Here is an 18,945-nt window from a genome sequence, read left to right as displayed (position 1 = left end):
CACATCATTCTCCCATTCTTCATGGCTGTATTCTGTCCCTTCACCTGCCACCGGTGGATCAGGTCGTTCCTCCTCTTCCAATGGGGGGTACATGTCTCCTATGTGCCAAGTTGTCACCCGCTGACCTGGGATACCTCACTGGTGTCAACAGCCAGGACAGGTTTGGATAGCCAGAATCATCTGGGAAGAGTGGGAATACATAACACGTCACCATTATGTAGAGGGTAAAAAGTAAGAAAGGCAGGTTGTTTGCTACTGCACTCTTACTTCTCACTCACCCACAAGCCAGACTCTCTCTCTTTGCAGCTGTGCCATCAGGTGTGGGACACTGCTGTTCCTTAAAAAGTAAGTCATGCACAGATCCAGGGAATTTGGCAATCACTGCAGAGATGTACTGATCTGCAAGACACACCACCTGTACATTAATCAAGTGATACATTTTCCTTTTTCTGTTCATTTAACCTGGGAGGAATCAAGGGAATATGGGTGCCATCTATGGCCCCAATCACATGTGGAATGCGTGCAATGGCATAGAAATCAGATTCCACAGTGGGCAAGTCACCAGTTTGTGGAAATTTGATGTAGCTGTAGAGGTGTTTCAGCAAGGCAGTGAGGACACCCCTTAAGATGTAATTGACCATTGGCTGTGACACACCTGCTGACAAGGCGACTGTCACCTGAAATGACCTACTGGCCCAAAAATGTAGCACAGATACAACCTGCACAGTAGGGAGAATAGCATAGGGACTACATACAGCTGTCAGTAGATCTGGCTCCAATTGGGCACACAGTTCACGTATGGTCATCCGGTTCAGACGGTAGATCAGTATGATGTGTCGTTCTCCCATGGTTGCCAGTTCAACTAGGGGCCGATACACCGGTGCATTCCACAGTCTCTGCATTGGTCGGTACCTAGGGAGGGCCAAGACACATATGTCACCACACCAACACATTATGGATGATGTCAATGCACACACAACTGCACAACTGTAGCCTTCACATAATGGAAGACTTGTATACAGCTAACATTGTGACAATCAACATGTGATTACGGGGCTATGCAACCTAAAAATGCAGCTACCTGATGCCACACATCACATAAGGCATGTACTGCTTTGTAACTGATGTGGCTAACATGAACAAGATATGACAGCATGGAGGGCGTATAGATATTGCACTCCATTACATTTTACATTTCAAATGGTGGTTGCCTGTCCTACATACTGAGGACAGATGGAAGTTACATGACTCCGCTGGTGTAAGTTGTCATGGCATTAAGCGGTGTGTACCGCCATGCAATTACTCATTTGTTAACATTGGTGTCTATGGGGAACAGGGGCCAATCATGATCGCAGCCGTAGGTGACGGTGCGTACTGCCGCAGTCATCACCGCCATTTTGATTTCCCTTTGCCACTTCACTCCTGCACTCACCACAACCACAGTTCCACTGCATGTGCTGCTGTGTCTGCATCTGGTCACAAAGATGGCACGTGCTACAGGGGAGAGGGCCCCAGCCTTCACACAGGAAGAGACGACCAGGCTTGTGGACGGGGTCCTACCCCAGTATGCCAAGTTATATGGGTGACCAGAGGAGCAGGTGAGTGGATTAACAGTGTCCTAGCAGTGAATGTGATTGCTTGGGTTCATGTGTGTGTGAATGTAGGATTTCCAAGCGTATAGGAGTAGGCCATCAATGTGTACCTGTAGGAAGATGATGGAATGTATGGTGGCCTACTGTCAGTACAGCTGTACCCTTTGTCAGCATGCATGTGGTAAGTCTACATTAATGTGTATTCCTATATGTCTCCCATGCAGGTCAGCGCCCATCAGAAGAAGGAGTTATGGTGAGCCATCGTCAAGGACTTGCGGATCCTGGGGGTCTATAGCTGGTGGAGCACCCACTACAGGAAACAGTGGGACGACCTGAGAAGTTGGGCCCAGATGACCATGGAGTCCCACCTAGGGGTGGCCTCCCAATGAGGGAGGTGTGCCTGTTGGATCCTGACCCCCCTAATGGCCTGCATACTGGCTGTGGCCTACCCAGCCTTGGATGGACACTTGAAGGCATCACAGCAGCCACAAGGGGTGATTTCTCACACTGTCCTGTATGCCAATTGTATTGGGGACATAGTAAGCAAAGTGGGGAAAGGATGCTGTTACAGTGACTCATAGGTGTCAGGGTATGCAGTTGTTTAGCTTCTTGACCAGGTTATGTTACCTTGTTGTATAGGAGGCATGTGTAACCAGTGAAGGTGGAAATTGGGTAGTACAGTCAGTCAGGTAGTGTTCCTGTTGACTTGCTAAGTGACGTAGTGGTACTAAAAACATCTGAGCATTAAATGGATACCTCAGTTGGAGGTGCAGGACATGTACAATGAATCTGTAGGGCACCACTGTCAGTGTAGTGTATTCCAAAGAGGCAGATGTAATCCCTATCAGTTGTATATTCCTGTAGTGCAAAGGCTATGGTAAGGTGAGGTCTGAGACTGAAGTGTACTGCATGTGTGCCTACCTGCATCATAGTTGAGTTGCTCACAGCCTGCATCCCTTTCTTTGTCTCCCCTCTGTTTTTTTGTGTTCTTGTGTGTGTCAGCATCATCAGGACAAGGAGAAGAGGCACTGGTGAGTGGGGATGCTGCAGCCCACTGTACCCAGGAGGCACAGTCCACTGACGCAGAGGGAACCAGTGTGTTGGAGGGTGAGGGGAGCACCATGTGGGATCCTACTACCACTGCAACATCAGACTCTGATTCCTCCCCCAATGGCAGACCCCTGGTGGTGACAGACCCCTCTGGGATCACCCGAATGACATCTTCGTCTATGACACCCCCTATCAGCACTGCCCTCCCAGTAGCTCCCCACCGAGTTGCCAGGCCCGCTCACCCAGGTGGGTGGGCGTCTCCTTTGCTGCAGGCACCACAGACCCCGCCCCAGTCAGCCCTGCTGCCCTCAATGAGGAAGCTATTGACCTCCAGAGAACCATCTCTGTGGGACAGACAACCATCATGAATGCCATCCAGTGGCTGGCATCCCAGATGCAACAAACCAGTGCCTACCTGGAAGGCATTCACGGTGCCTTGTCTGGCCTCCAGAGATAGTTTCAGGCTCTAGCCTCCTCTTTGACAGCAACCAGTGTCCGTGGTACCGTCATCCCCCTCCAAACTTTTCCTTTCCAGCAATGACCTGTTTGAACATCCTGGCCCACCCCGTCTTGCACCTGCGCATTCCTGTGGCATCCCCAAACCCAGAACCTCTGCTTCAGAATCCTCCTTAGACCTTCCTTCTAGTTCCCATGTCCCTTCCCCCTCCAAGAAAACACTTATCAAGTGGCCTGATCCCGCTCCCACCCACCGATCTAAACCCACACCCCCTCCATCAAAAGCTAATGCCAAGCCCCCCCCTTCCAAGCAGAAGCCCTAGCCCCCCTCCCAAGCCGAAGCCCAACACCCCCTCCCATGCAGGAGCCCAAGCCCAACCCAACCAGATCCCAACCATCAACCCCTCTCCCTGCACCCTGAGGTGCCTGCCCCCATTGATGCCCCTGCCCTGTGGAGACTATGGTCATGTCAGGAGTCAAGTTGGGGCCTTGTTGGGACTGTTTGGCCCATCAGAACTGCCCAATGGGTCCATTTGTAAATAGTTCCCGTTTCCCCTTTTGTTTTGTACAATAATATATCTGGCCAACCTGCTCAGTTTGTGCACTTTGATCAAGTTGTCCTGCTTTTGACTATGGCTGCCTCGTGTACACAAGTATGTGCATTGTTGCCCCATCTGTTCATGTGTACCGTGCTTGTGTGGGGACATCACTTCTATTTTTCACTTTTGCCCCTGTCTGTATTTGTGTGTGCAATGGTGTTTTTGTGGTGAAGGGTTTGGAAGATGGTGTGGATGGTGTGTGTGTGGGCAATTGATTGTGACATGTGTTCAGTTGTTGTGCATGTTGTGAGTGGAGTGAGGGGTATGGACTTTGGCGTCATGGTGTGGTACCCGTGTATTTGCGGATGGCACTTGTGGGTGTTGCTGTGGGTGTGTTGATGTGTGAGCATGGCAGTCAGGTGCGTGTGGCATGTGGTCGTGTAGATGTCCCCTTCCCTCCCTTGCATGGTGACCGGGGTACTCATCGTTGTCACCTGTGTTGGCGCTGTAAGTCCTGGAGGTGGATTGCAAGTACCAGCATTGAGAAGATCTCCAGTCCCTACAGTGAGAGTTTAACTGTATTTTTAAAAGACAGGTCTAAAGGCAATGATTGTAGCTCAGAGGGCACCTGCTTCTTCTTGTGGTTTTTTTAAGGAAAGCCAACTTATTTTAGGTTTGTTGCACTGGTTAGGGTCCCAACCATTGGCTCTACATGGTACAGGGCATTGTGAGTATGAGCGTGTAAGCACTTCGCTGTCAGTGTCTCCAAACCTTTGCACATGTGGAGTTGCTGTAGAAGTGTTTACGATACTGGGAATAGCCTTTATTATTGCAGGACTGGTGTAGTTAATGGCTGTACCTGGTCTATGACAGCTGTCTGCAGAGCTGGTGTGAAGAACCCCCTGAGTTGCAATGCTCCTGTGAAGAGTGGGAGAAGAGCAAAATATTTGCAATTCAAAAGTTATCCAAAGTGGCAGAGGCAGCGTCAGGTTGTGCCGGCACAAGTTACAGTTCTAGTGTTTCTCTTCCACAATTGAGTTGTTAATAGGCGCGCGCTGTTTGAGCACCGTGCACTTCAACTGAGTTCTGACTGGAGTATGGAGGTGAAATAGGAGAGCGCTTATCCTTAAGTAAAAGTTGTCGGCAAAGGCACCATAGTTCACAGGAATCCTGAGGTAAAAGTTATCAGCGAAGGCAACGTAGTCCATAAACATTAACGAACAATTCAAGTGAGTCTCAGATAATTTTTGACAATGTAAAGTCGACAAAGGCTTCAAGGCGATTTGCAGAGTCCTGAGAATTCCACTTGGATTCTATGTAAACACTTGATATGAACAATTCCAAAATATGACAGAGCCTAATTATAACTGTATTTTGACGTTACAGACTTCGAAGTAGTCGGCAGGGCTCTAGAGAGTTGTAGGCTGAGTTTCAAGAAACGAACATTACAAAAACATATCAAAGACATCGTGGAAGGTGTTGTTAACTGTTTAATGTTGATATGGTACAGAGATATTCAAAGGTCCTGGTGATAACGTATTCTAAGGAGAATCTCAAACAAAAAGCATTGTTACCTACAAAGGAACATTTAAAAGACAGTCAATAAGAATTCCAGCTTCATAAGTCATATGATAGTATTTAATTCTCTCTCTATATATAGCAACCACTATTTACAAAAGGAAATTAAGGCAAGAATGAACAAATACTACATGCCTACAGAGACAATGATATTCAACAAGAAAACATCAAATTAACCATTATCTCAATCGAATATCAGATAGTCCTCCATGTAATCTATTCATTATAAATACTAATATATACCAGTTGAGAGAAAGAGAGAGGCAAATTCTTCAGAAATTGCAGGTAAATATGTGAAGTATAATAGAAGAAAAAAAAACGAATTAATTGTTGGTAATGTTATAGGTGTTAAAGAAAACAATGTGTCCCTAGTAATTGTGATTGTAATTTTTCAGATGTCGCTTCAAGATAAATATAGAAGAGTCTAGTAGACTGAACAAAAGGCGAAGTGGACCTCTGAGGCAGTTTCTCTTATCCATTCCCCTTTCTCCTTCCCAGGTGCTCAAAACAAGGAACTATTCATTGGGAGTAGCTTGGGTTGGGAACTGAGGATTAATCTTCTGCTCCTGAGGGAATCAAATCAAGGTACTCTGACAGCTGGCGTATGGTTTCTCCTGGTGTCCTGCACTGATGATGGTTGATGCTGAAGTCTTTATGTTTTGAAGGGCCGCTGTGTTGTCCTATAAAGGCATTGACATCCGCTTAGCCTTACGGCTGACTCCTCCAGAGCTCATGCGTGACGTCTCTATGATAATAAGATAACAAAATACATATTAGGTATTGCTAAAACTGCTATATCCTAGAGGAGAAAGAGGATAGAGAGACAATAAGTTTAGGATTCATTTGACTCTACAGTTTCTAAAATTCACCTGCTGTGTTCCGTTGTGAGGGCTCTTTCTTTATAGCGGGTTCTTCCTTAGGAGCTGTAGACTTCCATTTGTAGACCATCTTTTTAGCGCTCCCTACCACCTTCTGTATAGCTGGCATGCGGACCGTTTGTGATGCCAGAAGGTCTGGAAAAAATAAGAATAAATGTCACATTTACAATATAATACACTGACCATGCAGGCTCTCTGAGGGTACCATCTACAGGGATTTTATGGGGCTTTTTGATGTTTCCACAGCGTTTACACAAGGACTCATTTTATTTACCCGCAAAAGCTGTATCCTGAGACAGTATTCCTGGGCCTTCTGGAGCCTGGATGATTTGTTGTAGAGCACCCACCGCCAACTGTAGTTCAGCATCATAGCCTGTAAAAGCACACAGACATAGGAAAACGTTAATGGAAAAATAAAAAAATAACAATCAAGACAACGTTGTTTTTGATGGATGTTGATAAGGTCCTCTGAACTATAAATCTCCAGATACATATACCTTGTTGCAAGGCATCTATTTGCCATGGGGACAGCGTTAGCTCTTGGGGACCTGTGTAAGTAAGCGACAAAAAAGATGTTTAACCCTAATGCTTTTTACACTACATTCATAATTACCTGACAGCCACTCATTTTAAATTATATACTAGTCCTGCATAATATACTGATGAAACCATACTTCAACAACCTATAAAAGCATCCAATCCTAGAGGCACCGATGGTGAGTAAAACACATAAAATATAAACGTAAAGGTCAAATTACAGATGCCTTTTTACACTATTTGTTCAGAACCACACACATATAGTTTGAAGACATGTTCCACATACTTTCAGAGGTATTTACTAATACATATGTTGTATAATTAAATTAATTGTAGGCAAGCTCTCTCATGATTCTAGCTGGAAAGTACCCTATCAACCCTTATAAAACTACATTACAACGTTTTGAAAGTACAATACACAAAAACTCTTGTTTATATTTCACAAACACCCAGAGCCGTTTATCAAACGTCCTCCGGGTGATGCTAATGCACAACATAATATCTAGGAATCTGTCAATATGGCATTATGTATATGGCTCCAGAACCTTCACAACATTATTTAGACATATTACTGTGTCATTTACAGTCCATGTAATGCCCCTATAATTACAATAAATATGAAAGTATAACACACAGCATATAACAATTTGAAAACAATACAGCAAATTCTATATATATGTACAATGAAATGGCTGCCTGATCCTAGTATGAATTCCAGGTTTTTGTCCTCACTCCCCAGTGCTCTCAGCCATGTGGGGGTGGAGCTATGGGCCTGCCTTGCCTGGAAGGCTGTGAGCATGCTGTGGTTGAGTCTCACACTCCTCAGACCACGTGTACTTCATACAGGCCTCCCCAACCATGGAGATAACTAGGGGCCCTACGTTCATCACACATCACCGCTGCAGCCCAGGTATGTAAAGCAGCCCCCCTGAGGGAGGTCACCATGGTGCACAATATTAAACCCCATTCTCTGGGGTAAAACAAAACCCACACAACAGGCGCTGCTCCGGCAGAGCCCCTTAAACCCTGACTGGGGCATACATGTTTATTTAGCACCATAATCTGGGGCGTCTGAGGGTCTGTGGTGCTCCTTTGGGCTGGGGTCCAGGACCCTGCATGTAATCGGGGATCAAAGGACTGCGCTGACTGGGGACCCACACCATTACATGTGGGTTTAAGGACGGGGCCTGGGGACTCCGGCCTTGTCCTAACATTGTGTATATATCGGTTGGACAAGGTCTTGAGCCCCTCGCGACTCAGGACCTTGCCCCGCCATTACATACCAGCCGTAAAGCTGGGTGCTAAAGTCCCCCTCCTCCCTCACAAAACGCTTGTAATGGAGGGGCAGGGTTCTGAGTCTCGAGTGGCTCAGGACCCTGCCCTGCCATTACATGGGGGCTTAAATACGGGTCTGTGGACTCCGGCACTCATCCTTAAAATGTGAATATAATGGCAGGGCAAGGTCCCGAGCTGCTCGTGATTCTGGACCCTGCCCCGCCATCACAAACAAGGCGTAAGGACGGATGCCGGAGTCCCCTGCCCCGTCCTAACAACATGCTTGTAATGGTGGGCCCTGGTCCAGAGTCACAAGCGGCTCGGGTCCATGCACCAACATTACCTGGGGGCTGAAGAACAGGGCCGGGGGCTCTGGCACCTATTCTCACAATATGATTATAATGGCGGGGCAGAGTCCCGAGTCTCTGTTGGCTCAGGAACTGGCCCGCCATTACAATCATGTTGTGAGGATGGGTCCCGGGACTCTGGCTCATCCAACAATGTGTATATAATGGTGGATAGGATCCTGAGCCGCTTGCGACTCAGGGTCCTGTCAACCATTATAAAGGGGCAGTCAGGTCAGGTCTGAGTGCCCAAGCCTGTCCTAACATCATGTATATAGTGGTGGATGGGGCACCGATCTGCTTGTGGCACGGGCTCCTTCCTTCATTACAAATGTACAGTAAGGACAGGTCTGACTACCGAGGCCTGTCCTAACAACATGTATATAGCGGTGGACAGGGCCCTGAACCTCTCGTGACTCAGGGCCCTGTCCTCCATCACAAATGTGCATTAAAGACATGTCTGGGCACATCTCAACCTTTTAAAATACTGTTCACCATTTGCCACTCATCACCCCTTTTATCAAATTACACAATATTTGCACATAACATAATAGAAAGGTCCTAGATAATAATGCTCAAAGTATATTGCATACATGTTATGCTCGGGGTGACATGGGACGAGGGGTTGGAAACATTGGTAGGTTGAAACTACAATACACCCTGGACAAACAGGCCATAGTTACTTACCTTAAGCAATAGTTGGTTAGCATCACCATTCTGCTCTCTGCCCTTCATATTTTCCTCCGTAATGATCCTGTAGACACCTGTTCTCTGCAAACTTCAAATATGTAGTTCAGAAAAAGAGGTCTGTGAATGTGCGGGCTTTTATACCAGCCTCATTGTGCTAATTATGCATAGGCTTTGTGGAGGGTGGGGCCCAGAAATAGACATCTGGTTTAGGTGTGCATTGCATATTATCTGTTTGTGTTGAAACTTTTTTAATTGCACGGTCACTTTATACTTTGACATCTGTTGATCACCTTTGAACCCTGACCTGGGAAGTCTTGGGGTTTAACATCTGTTTTAGGTTTGCATTGCAAGTCATCTATTTGTTTCAAACCTTGATTGTTTGGTCAGTTTACACTTTGACATCTGCTGACCACCCTTGAGCCAGGTCCTGGGAACTCTTGGTGGGGCTGGCATCTGTTTTAGGTTTGCATTGCATGGCACCTGTTTGTTTCAAACATTTTTTATTGCATAGCCTGTTTATACTTTGACCTCCGCTGACCACTTTTGAGTACTTGTAGAAAAATACCCTCCTTTTGGCCTAATTTCTGCCTGATGTCAGTGTGTTTGACTGTGTTCACTGGGATCCTGCTAACCAGGACCCCTGTGATTATGCTCTCTCTCCTCTAAATTTTGTCACTGCATACTGGTAACCCAGTATTTCACCCAAAATTGGCATATTGGTCCCCCTTATAAGTCCTAGTACATGGTACCTCGGTTCCCAGGCATTGGGGTACCAGGGGATCCCTAAGGGCTGCAGCATTTCTTTTGCCACCCATAGAGAGCACATGCAAAGGCTTCTACAGTACTGCCATTGCAGCCTGTGTGAAATGGTGCCTGCACCATTTCATTTCCATTTCCATTGCACCAGGTCACTTATAAGTCACCCATATTGTAGGCCTTTCAACCCTGAAGGTTGGGTGCACAGTATCTGTGTGTGAGGGCACCCCTGCACTACCAGAGGTGCCCCCACGACCTCCAGGACCATTTTCCTGGACTTCGTGAGTGAAGGGATGCCATGTTACGCAAGCAATGGACATAGGTCTACACCTATGTACAGCTTCACAATGGTAACTCCGAATATGGCCATGTTTGGTATCAAACATGTTGGAATCATACCCCAAGGCTTTCGCAAACATTGGTTTTATGACTCCATGCACTCTGGGGGCTCCTTAGAGGACCCCCCCTGTACTGCCATTATAGCCTTCTCAGGTTTTCCAGGCAGCCCCAGCTGTTGCCACCTCACAGACAGGTTTCTGCCCTCCTGTTGCTTGTGCTGTTCAAGCCCACAAAGGCAGCTCAAAGGATTTCCTTTGGGAGAGGGATGTTACACCTTCTCCCCTTGGAAATAGGTGTTACAGGCATGGGAGGGGTATCCTCCCAGAGCCTCTGGAAATTCTTTGAAGTGCACAGATGGTGCCCCCTGGCATAATCAAGTCTACACCGGTTCAGGGATCCCCAGTCCCTACTCTGGTGCGAAACTGGACAAAGGAAAGGGGAGTAACCATTCCCCTGGCCTTCACCCCCCCAGGGTGTGGTGCTCAGAGCTTCTCCAGAGGGTCCCTGGGTTTTGCCTTCTTGGATTCCAAGATGGCAGGGAACTCTGAGAGCATCTGAGTGGCCAATGCCAGCAGGTGACGACAGAGCCCTCTCCTGGTAGGTGCTTACCTGTGTAGGTGACCAATCCTCCTTTCAGGGCTATTTTATTGTCTCTCTCTCGAATTGCAAGACTCCAGCAGGAATCCTCTGCATCTTTTACTTCACCTTCTTACCTAAGAAACTGCATCTGGACCCTTCAGGAACTCTACAACTGAAACAAAGAAGCAAAGATGACTTCTGCAACATTGTATCTTCAGTTCCTGCCAGCAACTACAACTGTTTCCTGATTGTGCATCCTCAGAGGACAGCCAGTCTTCAGCCTCCACCAGAAGAATGAAGGAATCTCCCTTGAAGTGAAGGAGTCACTTCCCTGCTTCAGCAGGCACCCCTCTGCAGCGACGACCAGTGGCTTGGGTCCCCTCTCCTGACAAAGTGCATGGATCCAGCATCACAGGTAGTGGACTGAAGTGGTCCTAATGGTCCTGACGTCCAACTGTCCAACTTTGGTGGAGGTAAGATCTTGCCTCCCCACGCAAGACAGTAATCCCATGCAGTTGCCAAGGCTTGTTGACATCCTTCCACAAAGTTCTTCATGCACTGTGCAGCACCGGCCCCCAGCACTCCTTCCAGTGAATCACACCACCTGCATGGTCTCCAGTGGTGTGGGATCCCTTTGTGTAGGGCTGCATTGGCCTCCTTTTGCACCTTCTTTGTCCCCGTGCTGTGGGAGTCCTGTGCATGCTGCCTGGTCTTCTGAGGGCTCACTGAGTTGCTGAGAGCCCCCTCTGACTCCGACTCCTGGGGAGAGTCCACCAGGTCCCTCCTCATCCCTGGAAGTGCCATTTTCCGCAAACCTGTGATCTTTGCATGTGCCAAGACTTGTTGGCGGACTCCAGCAACGCAAACCAGACTGCAATCATCCATCCGGCATGGGACATTTTCTGCACCAACCAGGAACCCACATCTGTCTTCTTGGGTGCAGTACTGACTGTTGTTTCCCACTGGTGACTCTTCTTTTGCACCTTTATCCGGGTTAGCAGGGGCTCCTGTTCTCCCTGGACTCTTCAGTGCTTCTTGGACTAAGTCCCCTTCTTCCACAGGTCTTCAGGTCCAGGAATCCATTGTTGGTGCCTTGCAGTTTCTTCTGGTTCTAGCATAATCTTGTTTCTTGTGTTCTTGTGTGTTCTAGGAAAGCTGCTGTGATTTACGCTTGCTTTCCTGGGCTCTGGGGTGGCTTCTATTACTTACCTTTGGTGTTTTCTTATACTGCCAGCACCCCTCTATACACTACACTTGCCTAGGGGGGAACTGACTTTCGCATTCCACTTTCTTAGTATATGGTTTGTGTTCCCCCAGGCCCATTTCTAACTATTGTGATTTTCACTATTAGCACTGTTTTCTAACTGCTGCTCATCCACACTACCCCTAGAGAGCCTGGCTTCTAGACACCGTCTACATTTGACTAATAAGGGATAACTGGACCTGGTATAAGGTGTAAGTAGCTTAGGTACCCACTACATACCAGGCCGGCCTCCTACAGTCCTGTACTGGGAACCCTTGGGGGGCAGACATCTGTTTTAGCTTCCCATTTCTAAATTTAATATTTGGCTCTAACAAAAGCCACATTTGACTAGCCCCCTTTTTGTATTAGCCAAGGGTGTGGAGGTTTGGCCTTACATTTCCACTGCTCCTCCCTGTGAGGAGACACCCAGCAGCCACAAGGTCCTAACTGTCTGATCTGTCCAGACTTGTCCTCTTAGGCACGGAAACATGGCGCACACCAACAGGGACCCATTTTACACAGTCCTTATCCCAAGACACTGTGGCTAGGACCCTGGCACGTGATTAACACGTGATCACAAGATGTCACAATCCAAGAGACTCACCTACAACTACGTCAATTCCGGGGCGGGCTCTCAGGGGCACCAGAAGTCACGGAAATGGATGTGACATCATTTCTGGGGGGCAGGACAACTGTCACTTTCCAGTTTGATGAGAAAAGGTATCCCTTTATTCTGTTGGCCTCCTTACTGAACTCTGTGAGGCTTTGTCACAGTTCTACACGTGAGAAGTTTCAGATATGCTGAGTCTGAGACAAGGATGCTATTTCATAGAGGAGAAGGGCAAAAAAAGACATTACTGAAGAGGGTGACTAAATTTTTGCCCCAAAAATAATTTCTACTGAATTGGAAAGACAAATGTAGGTCTTTATTACATAAATGGATGGTGACCCTTGCTCATCTGCAGGCACGCTTACAACCGAACGGTATACATCACTATTACAAAAGACACAGCACTGAGCGCTCTTATTTCTTCTGTTAGTTTTCTTCCAACAGGTGACCTGGTTCTGTTTAGCAAGCTGCATAGATAAACAGAAACACATATAAAGGGAATAGTGACTGAGACTGCCACATAAAAATCTGTTTTTATCTCCTTCCACTGCAAGCTTAGATTACTAATATGGAATTACACGGAAGGCAGTGGAAGTGTGCACAATGCCCAGATGGGTTGTACGTGATTGTGGAGAAAACCGATTTGAGTAAACCTGTTCTGGAGAATCTTTCTGCATAAACGCATTTCTGAGATAATTTTCAAATGAATGGCATTCCCAAGATGTCAAATGTATTCTCTGAAAGACCTTTGTGTAGATAACTTTTCCACAGTTCTTGTTTTGAAGATCACATAGTTCCCTTGTTTCTCTTTTATAGGGGAATATTCCCATATGTTGTCATCTTTCTCTTCTCTGACTCTGTCCTAGGGTTTGTTCTTAGGAAGACCATCCCCATGCGTACAACCATTCTCTCCTCCTGTGCCAAAGTCAGCTCCTTCCCCTTCTTCTTTAACTATATTTGCCCTTTACCACAGTCTTTTAGTACTGTCTAAGCCCCAGCTCTTCTACTCCTACCTGTACCATAGTACCCCTACCTGCCTCGTGGAACCTACACACCAACTATACCCTAATATCATTTGTCCTAACTATACTTCATTGCATCAACCTAGCTCATTGTATATCTAACTTTACCTATGTCCTAGTACTTCTATCCATGTTAACATCCTTCTATCTCTAAATGTACCCTTTTACTAGTACCACTCTCTGTATTCTAATATCACTACCTTCTACGTCCGCCTAGCACCTTTACTGCCATTCATACCATAATAATTCTACACCATTTATATCTGAATACCTAAAAGCTGTCTTTACCTTAATGCCTTTCCACTGCCAATACCCTTGGGCCTCTACTTGCACTATAATACCTCTATCCATACCTACATTCTATTAATTCCACCACTAACTATACGTTAGTACCTCTCCTTTGGTTTCACTAGTACTTCATCCACTAGCTATAGTCCAGTAGATCTGCTCCCAAATATACACTAGGACCTTAAACCCCTACCTAGACTCTACTATCTCTAACCCTGCAGTTATCCTATTAACTCTATCCCACCTATATCTTGGTACCACTGACAATACCTATACCTAGTATCTCTAGCCCTCTCCTTTCTCTATTTATTCTTCCACCTGATCTACTAACCTATTCTCTTGTGTTCTTATTGTATCCTCTTCTCTTCGATGGTCATCAGGTTTCCTACTTTTCTTTCTAGGAGAAGTAGTTTGCTCATTTTGGATATACTACAAAACAGAGTTTTACTGGCATGGAGTCATCAGGGTGGATTTCTTCATTTGATTTTCCTCCAAAGTGAGGCACTAGTTTTCCAGTTTTTGACTTAAACCCCCTCGGTGGGAGGAAACAAGGCAAATAGTGAAATCCAAGCAAGCAAAATTAAAAAGTCCAGAAAAAGACTAAAGGACTGTATTAGAGTTTTGAAGACAGAATACTCCATCACAAATATGATGAAGTACCTTCTCCACCAATCTCTCCATAAGCCCTCTCTATTTAGAGTTGGGTGTACCATCAGCTTTCCATTGGAGGTATGTCCACTGGGTCTATAAATGGAAAGCTTAACTCCTACAGAATGTTGAATTACTAGCCACTGGAGTAAGGGCCTCTTACAATCCGCCCTCTTTAGGGCTGACAGTCTGATGTCCTACTTTTCTGCCTATCAATGGGAGGGAAAACCTGGTAGTAATGATATTACAATATTTGTTTTTCAAAACCTTCTTTCTTTTGAAAAACAAAAATGGACCAGCTTTAAGAAAAGTGGTGATCCACCCAGTGCAGCGTCACTTTTCTTTTGCCCCTTAGCCCCGCTAATGGCACCATGTGTGTGCTGTATCTAAGATGGCGGTAGTCAGTGAACCAGCATCAAAAATGTTGAGGCTAGTCTGGAGCTTTGCAGGATTAGCCTAAAAAACCCTAATCCTGAAAAGCCCATTGAGGCACATTGTAAACAATGGTGTGCCTCCTTCTAACCCCTGCTCTGAGCAGGGGTAAAAAGTGCCCAAAAAAATGAGGAAAAGAAATCTCTTAGATTTCTTTGCGCCATTTTTTCGGCTACCCCTTTGCAAACATTATGCCTGGCACAGGCATAATGTAGCGCAAGGGGTTACAAAGTGGCACAATGCATGCATTGTGCCACTTTGCAAACTTGGCGCGCCGATTTTGGCATCATTGGGCCACATTGGCGTGAAAAAAAATAGACTAGTGTGACGCAAGGAGGTGCATGGGGTTTCTAAATCAGCCCCAAAGTTTGTTGGACAGACACCAAACCAGCAGAAGCTTTCTGTTGGACTTGGCCCTTTCTGCATGGTCATCCCCAAACTTTCTGCCTTTACCCTCCTTATTTCGTAACTCATTTTTGTTGTCTTTTAGGGCTTAACACAATTCAGCACTATCTATTCAGTGCTAACTTGTGCTCTCTCCTCTAAACATGGTGAAAATGGCTTACACCAAATTGGCACATTTAGGCCCACATTTATACTTTTTTAGCGCCTCATTTGCGCCGCTTTTTGGCGCAAAAGTGGGTCAAACTTACAAAATAACATTTTATTTTTTAAGTTTGCACCGCTTTTGCATCAAAAAGCAGCGCAAATGTGGCACTAAAAAAGTATAAATATCGGCCTTAATTTACATGTAAGTCCTTAGTAAAGTGTTACAACATGTACCATGGACCTGTAAATTAAATGCCACAAGTGGGTCTAGTATGTCTCAGGCTTGCCATTGCAGCCTCTGTGTGCAGTTTTCAACTGCCATTTCAACCATTTCGACCTGGCAAAATAAACCTTTTGACAGGTCTAACCCTTCCTCTGTAATACATATAGGTTACCCCTAAAGGTTGACCCTAAACAGCCCATAGGACAGGGTGCAGTGTACCTCCTTGTAGTAAAGAACTCTTCAATTTGTTTTTCACTACCGCAGGGCCTGTTCCTCCCACAAGATAAAAACAGGTTCCCTTACAACATTTAGGAAGTGACAACTTTCAATTGGGATCAGGCAGGAATGTTGAGTCTGGCCTATAAGAATTGTTATTGTAAAACCCACTTAAACGGATAAAGTTGGATTTTAAGCCACAATTCTGAAAATGCCACATTTAGAAAGTTACCATTTTCTTGCCTCAACCATTTAGTGTCTGCAGCCTGAATTCTGAATCAAATGACGAGATGTAGTTGACTGTTGGTCTTTGTGTACTACTTTCAGACAGTGAGACAAAGGGGGAATGTGTTTTTGCGGGATGGGCAATTTCTGACTTGATGGTTGGAGGAGCTGGTAACTACCAAACTTGCGTAACACAAGCTTCTACTTCAGCACACTCATAAAGAGTTTTACAATAGCCCATTGTGCCACAGAAAATCTGGGGCCAGGACAGAGAGGCAGAAACTTTCAAACACTTTTGGGCATAGAACCCTCTTGAAACCTCTCCTCCAATGGAGCCAAGATGGTTGACTGAAAAGAAGTCTCTGCTCGGAGCTTTGATTGATCGCCGCCAATGGGAGCCCGCTCAACCCCATTCGCTGCAATCAGAGTCACCAAAGTGCTTGAGAATATGGCCCCCTCCCGGTGAAGTCTATTATGGGGGTCGTGGACCAACTTTCCTCATATGACAGGTGCCACTGCAGCTGTGTGCGGCATACCGAGACCATGTGGGAGTGGAGACGAAGCCGACATTGGGACCGCATGTTGATCACCTGTTGATTGAACGCATGTTGGGATACAAAGATAAAATGGGTATATTGGCAGTGGCATGCCAACAGGGTGATGCTGAATTTAATTGGATCAGAATTTCCTTCTACCCAGACTATAGTGTGGCTACCCAAAAGAGGCATAGATCATTCATGGAAATGAATTGGAAGCTTAAAAGACCCTGGGTGGGCCCATGCTCTGCTGCCTCCGGCACACCTATGAGTGGACTTACAAGGGAAAAATAATTTCTTTGACCAATGTGAAGAAGCCACACAATTCCTTGAGAGTTATTGAAAACTTTGCAGTGGAGGGTGACGCACAAATTAATACAGAATTATAGTTACTGGGGGGTGGAAGCGCAGATGCTATCCTATGTAACAGAGGGGGGTACACTGCAGTTGATTGAGCATGTTATGAAAGTCGTATGGGTGAGGACAAGGTTTAAGTATGTTACTGATTCAGTGTGTGTGTGGCTGATGGTGATGCTGTTCCTGGGCATCCTTCACCAGGGAACCTAGGGAGCCACATGCTGTAACAGGTAAGTTTGTTTGTTCTTTCCAGGATGGGGGAATGACACCATGTGCGTTATTTGTGGAGGCTAGGTTGAGGGTGGGCCAAATGGCAGAGGGACGTGTGGTGTTATAGTTTTTGACTTTGAAGAGAAGAAGCAAAAGTTTTTGGCAACACCACTACTTATTGGCAAGACAGTACATGACCACAGAGAATTACATACTCCATGTGCATGGGAATAACAGTACTGGTCTGAAACACGCTGCAGAAAAACACACCTCCTACCAAATGAAACTGAGAAAAATACAAATGAAATGGGGAGGCAGGTTGTGGAATGCCAGCTTCACCTCCTGGGTGTGCAGTGTATTACTAGGGGTGGACGGAAGCATCCTCCTACAAGTTGATACTGAATTAAAAGCAACTAATGGCCACTATATAGAGGTAGTAGAGGGGATTGGAGGCACACCTACGGTATTACTAAGTGCAGGGCATTGTTGGATGGTATGGATACTTTAAACCTACTGGAACTATGGGGTGTGACAAATGGTTAGACTAGAAGCTACACTTTTTACTCACCCCCCATGGCACATTCTCTAGAATTGATTATCTACTGGTGCACCCAGAACAAGCTGCAAAATTTGGTGTGGTCCAATATATAGACCACACACTATCGGATCACGCCCCACTGGTAGCAGAGCCAAGAAGACATGCCTATCTGGCCCGATATTGCAATGGTGCTTCCAGTCACGAGTGATACATGACCAGGTGTACAGGGAAGAAATCAGGGGAGCGTGTGGGAGCTCTTTACTGTTAACACTGGGTTGGTCAAATCTTCTGGGATACTATGGGAGGCCTTTAAGATGACTATGAGGGGGAGAATGCATGGCTACCACCTATGGGGTACGTAAATCGGTGATACACACAGTGATGACACCTAAGCACCAGATAGGAGGCATAGATAGGCAAACTCTACACATGGAGGCAATATGGGAGGACAGACACAGCCTGTGGGGAGAATTGGATGAGGCTGAGGAAACGCTAGGTAAATGTGACAGTAAAACATACACAGAGGTCCATCATGAACAGGGTGAAATACCTGACATACTGCTTGCGTGGCTGGTTAATAGAGCGAGGGGATGGAATGTTGTTTTGACTCTTAAAGACACACATGGATGCAACCCTTACAGCTCAGGAGGATATCGCACACTATTTTGCTGAGTTCTACTCCACATTATTTATGAAACACGGCAGGGGCAATATGGCGAGCACAAACTCAATTCCAGACGAAGGGCAACTGTCTAAGATGGATGTCTCTGTTAAGGCAGCCTTGAATGCACCAATTGCTGAATCACACAAAAGATGGGACATGGAACAGATGAAGACAGGGAAGGAACCCAGGAATAATGGAGTGTCAGCAGAATTTTACAAAACGTATATGGATCTACTGTGCGCACCACTTTTGGCTATATATAGGGAGACATTTGACTCTGCTGTCTTGATGGAGGCCTATATAGTGGTCCTTCCTAAGCCAGGGAGAGACCCTTCTGATTGCGAATCATACCAACACTTGTCGGTGATTAATGCTGATGCTAAAATCTTGGAGAAGATACTAGTTCACTGTTTAGCTAAGGTTGTCGGGGAGCTTACACACCCAGACCAAGCAGGGTTTGTGGATGGTTGTACCACCACCACCAATATTAGGCAGGGGTTCCTAATAATGGAACAGATTTTGAAAGTGCTAGTCTGGATGGCCATAAGGCTTGTGGCACTTTTAACTAGGT

Source organism: Pleurodeles waltl, chromosome 9 (assembly GCF_031143425.1).
Source record: "Pleurodeles waltl isolate 20211129_DDA chromosome 9, aPleWal1.hap1.20221129, whole genome shotgun sequence".
In the NCBI taxonomy this organism is placed as follows: Eukaryota; Metazoa; Chordata; class Amphibia; order Caudata; family Salamandridae; genus Pleurodeles; species Pleurodeles waltl.
The sequence above is the reverse complement of the archived record's forward strand: the minus strand, read 5'-3'. Positions refer to the sequence as shown.